Source organism: Myotis nattereri (assembly GCF_964212035.1).
Source record: "Myotis nattereri genome assembly, chromosome: 3".
Classification (NCBI taxonomy): Eukaryota; Metazoa; Chordata; class Mammalia; order Chiroptera; family Vespertilionidae; genus Myotis; species Myotis nattereri.
In genome coordinates this window covers 56,635,742-56,640,842 of record NC_138077.1, presented here as the reverse complement: position 1 = coordinate 56,640,842, position 5,101 = coordinate 56,635,742, and positions in this window count along the sequence as shown.

Genomic DNA, 5,101 nt, shown 5'->3' with positions numbered 1-5,101 from the left:
CTAGCACAGAGTCTGGTCCCCAATAAACACTCAGGGAATATTTACTTCATTAACTCTGCTTGTTGTTCATATGTGGAGTGGACAGGACTCAAAATATTAACAATACAGACTCCATTTAAATGGTCTTTTCTACAAGTGCAGCTAGATATTGCAGGGAAAAGTCATCAAAACCAGAGACAGATATGGGCAAAAACACACTAGAAGGTGCCATCCCTTCCACAGGCAGAGGTGTTCTCCTCACTGTCTGGGAGCTCTCTGTCACTCCCAGCAGGAGCATTCTCCCTGCCCACCCAGAGCTCCAGGCCTGTGGGGACCCCACGCAGAATCTGGGCCAGCAGTCTGTGTCCTTCCCAAGCAAGTCTTCAAGGTCAAGTTGGCTCAGCACCAGCCATCTGGACTGCCTCCCGTGCCACCTTGGGTATTCAGAGACCAGCTCCAGTTCATGATCCTAGTTTCTTACCCCGACTTCGTGGCCATGTGTTCTAAAACTGCCCAGTTGTGCAATTTAAGTGGGAGAATTCTGTGTCTCCGGAGGCCATCTGTTCATTCAGTAAGCTTCCCTGAGGGCTACTCTATTCCAGCTACTAACCACATTCTGAAAACACTGACTATTATTAAAATGACTAACCTGCCATTTTCTGAGTCTTTAGTATGTGTCAGATACCACACTAACTTAAATTCATTGTCTAATTAAATTCAGTGAGGTTGGTGTGATCTTCATTTTACAGATGATGAAAATGAGGCACAGAAATGAAGTAACTTGCTTGAGCTCACATAGTTAGTGAGCTGCAAGGCTGGAATTAAGGCCTAAAATCAAGTTTACTTGGCACAGAGTAGTTACTCTAATCAGAATGGTTGCTAATTCTTCCTGCCCCACGTAATCTATTTCTCTTCTCTAGCTTTATGACTCTTGTTCATGTCACCCTTACCACCTCAATTCCAAAGAGTAGACTAACTATATCTTGCCTATTCCAGAGGCTCTTCTTGACCAGGGTTGATGTGACATGGAATCAATCCCCAGGCACTAAACAAAAAAGGTAGAGTTCAGGTTGGGCTTATGTCCCTTTTTCAGCACCCCTGCTTCCCTCCTCCTTTGCTGAGCTCCCCACTCCTTACCCTGAATCAGGTAAGGTTCCCCAACTCAACTCCAAACTAAACACCCCCCTTCCTGACTTCTCCACCAGTGCTTTACACTGAGCTGCCTGGCACTCAGGTCAAAAGCCTCAGAGTTATCAGTGTGACGGGAAACCGAACACAATGGTTAAAAAAATGCAGGCTCTGAGTTCAAATCCTGTGTCCATTAACAGGTGAATGGAGAAACAGCTTGTGGTACAAACCATTCAATGGAATACTATTCAGAAGTAAAAAGGAACGAACTACTGATACACACAACAGCACGAATGAATCTCAAGCACATTATACTAAACAAACCAAAGAGTACTCACTTTCGGATCCCATCTGTATGAAGTTCTAGGAAAGGCACAACAAATCTGTGATTTAAAAATCAGAACACTGGCTGCTGCTGGAGAGTAGGGACAGAGACTGATTGGAAAGAAATATAATGGAATTTTCTGGGTGCTGGTAATAGCCAAATCTTGAAAGGGGCTTGGGTTGCATAGGTGCATGGGTTTGTCATAAGCCATACAATGATACACATAAGATTTGTGCACGTCAATGTATGTAAAATTTACCTCAAAAGAAAAACAATGTAAATATTCACTGAACTCTAATTAATGGCATGCATGCTTAAGTATTTAGGGGGAAACTTACTAATGCTGGCAACTTATTTTGAAATGCCTCACAAAAACAAGATGGTCTGATGGATGTTAGAGGGATGGATAGATATTTGACAAAGCAAATACAGCAAAATGTTAATTTTAGAATCTAGGTAGAGGATATCTAGGTATTCATGACATTTGTTTCAACTTTGCTGCATAGTTGCAATTTTTCATAATGAAATTATAGAAAATAGTACATATAATATAAAATTGTTGTATCTCTTACACCCTTTTCTGTCACCACTCACATTCACTAGCACCTACTAATTGCACAATCACCCACATCCCTCCCCTTGCTGGCTCTTCTGCAATCTCCAGGCAGGTCCAGGCCCTGGTCTCATACATGAGCTGCAGAATCACTGTCCTCCCTATTGTCCTTCCTCACTCCAATCCATCCTGAATGTCACTGACAGGTCAATCTTCCTAGTTCAAAGCTTTTACCATGTGCACTGTGAATCTCAGCAATATGAGCTAAGTCTCCATAAACTAATAACCTCAAAGCTTTCAGCCTACAACAAGGTCTCTGCATTTTATCCTTATTCCACCACTGCCCTATGGAAATACAGAAATTCTTTGCTACAAACAAACCAGATTATGTTTATCCCCTAACATGCCACACAGCTTCCATCTCTACATCCCTGCCTCCTCCATAGAAATCTACTCCTGAGTAGCCAGAGCCTAAGCCACAGGTCTTAGCAGTTCAGCACATAACCAGGGCTTTTCACTGAGTAAGGTGTAGTTCAGAAAACTTCGGCCTTAACAGACATGCTTCAAGGCCTCCTGTAGATACTCAGCATAGAATGCACCTATCCCCTTAGTTCATTCATTCATTCACTCTCTAGCTCACTTGCTAAGTACTTATCCTATCTAATAAAAGAGTAATATGCAAACTGACCATCGCTCCAACACACAAGATGGCTACCCCCATGTGGACACAAGATGGCCAGCAGGGGAGAGCAGCTGTGGGTGATCAGGCCTGCAAGGGTGGGCAGTTAGGGGGGGACTCAGGCCTGCAGAGGAGGGCAGTTGGGGGGGGGGACCAGGCCTGCAGGGGAGGGCAGTTTGGGGGGACCAGGCCTGCAGGGGAGGGCAGTTAGGTGCAACCAGGCCTGCAGGGGAAGGCAATTAGGGGTGACCAGGCTGGAGGGGGAGGGCAGTTAGGGGCAATCGGGCTGGCAGGGGAGGGCAGTTGTGAGTGATCAGGCCTGTGGGGGAGGGCAGTTAGGGGTAACCGAGGCAGCAGAGGAGGGAAGTTGGGGGGGACTAGGCTGGCAGGGGAGGACAGTTGGGAGGGACCAGGCCTGCAGGGGAGGACAGTTGGAGACGACAAGGCCTGCAAGGGGAGAGCAGTTGGGGCAATTGGGCCAGCAGGGGAGGGCAGTTAGGGGCAACCAGTCTGGCAGGGGAGGGCAGTTGGGGGCAATCAGGCTGGCAGAGGAGGGCAGTTGGGGGCAATCAGGCTGGCAGGGGAGAGCAGTTGGGGGCAACCAGGCTGGCAGGGGAGGGCAGTTGGGGGCAATCAGGCTGGCAGAGGAGGGCAGTTGTGGTTGATCAAGCTGGCAAGGGAGGGAAGTTAGGGGCGACCAAGCCTGCAGGGGAGGGCAGTTGGGGGCAACCAGGCCTGCAGGGAAGAACAGTTAGGGGTGACCAGGGCAGCAGGGAAGAGCAGTTAGGGGTGACCAGGCCGGCAGGGGAGGACAGTTAGGGGCAATCGGGCCAGAAGGGGAGCAGTTAAGCGTCAATCAGGCTGGCAGGGGAGTGATTAGAGGGTGATCAGGCTGGCAGGCAGAAGCAGTTAGGGGAAATCAGGCAGGCAGGAAGGCGAGCGGTTGGGAGCCTGCAGTCCTGGATTGTGAAAGGTATATCCAACTGCCCGTTTAGGCCCGATCCCAGTGGGATCGGGCCTAAACGGGCAGTCAGACATCCCTCAAGGGGTCCCAGGTTGGAGAGGGTGCAGGCTGAGCTGAGGGACACACACACACACACACACACACACCCATGCACAAATTTTGTACACCAGGCCTCTAGTTATTAGATAATCTGCTAGAAGCTGCAAAAGAGGTAAAATGACAGGATTCTGCCCCGAAGAAACTCAGTCACTGAGAGAGTTAGGCAGAATAACAGTTATAAGCATTGTAAGTCCTGACCTGAAGATGGCAGTACTAGAAATTTCACTCAAGTTTCACTCCAGATGGAGGTTGGTGAGGGCATAGTAGGATTCCTGCAGCAGTTTTAAAGCATGGCCCTGAAGTCTTTGACGCTCAAAGGAGAGGGGAATCCATGCTCCTTCCCCCTTGAATCTGGGCTGGCTTTCTGACTGCCTGTCACAATGAAAGTGACACTGTGACTTCTGGGGTTAGGTACTAAAAGACCAGACAGTTCCACCTGGCTCAAATGGAATGCTCATTCTCCAAACTCTCCTTCTAGGGACACTCCCTCTTGGAACCCAGCCATCATGCTATGAAGAAACCCAAGCCACAGGGAGAGGCCACATGTGGACACGCCAGCAGTGTATGTCCCAGCTGAGCCCAGCCTTCAAGTCATATCAGCTTAGTAAGGGAAGAATTTCCAGATGTTTCTTGCTTCTAGCCATTTGAGTCACCTGAGCCATTCAGGTGTTCCAAAACCATCCCCCTACCGTGTCCTGCTCAAATTCCTGACCCATAAAACACCTTAGCATAAGAAATAATATGTTATTACTAATATTATTATGCTGAGCATAATGATGTTGTTTTATGCTGTTAAATTTGGGGGGTATTTGTTACCAGCAATGAGTAACTGAAACAATCCTTTCAAAAGCAGGTACTTCTTAGGGCAGGGCCCTGGGCAGGCTAGGCTGGGAGCCAGGCTCCAATAGAGTGGCACCCCTTAAAGATTAACTGGTGCACCCCTTTAAAAATGTTACCCCATATGTCAAGTTTACTATACCTTCACTTATTCAACCTTCACCAGATACGTACTGAGTCCCTCTGTAAGTATTGGAGGAAAATCTCGGCCTTCCAGGAGCTTACCCTCTAGTGGAGAACACAGACAAAAAGTGAGGCAGGGAAGTGAAATATAAAGCATGTAAGACAGGGTGAAGAATATGGAGAACACTAAAGCTGTGATATGAAATACCAGTGGTGGGGTTGAAATTTTACCTCGGGTGCCCAGGAAGGGCCTCGCAACAATGGTGACTTGAATAGTCCTGCTGGAAAGGCCTGGGATAGGAAGTACCAAGCCCCATCTGGTCGTTCCCAACTAAGCTCCCTTCCCATGCCAGCTGCTCACACACTTTCACTCAGACAGACTCATGACACTCCTTAGGGTCAAAGAGCGTTGGC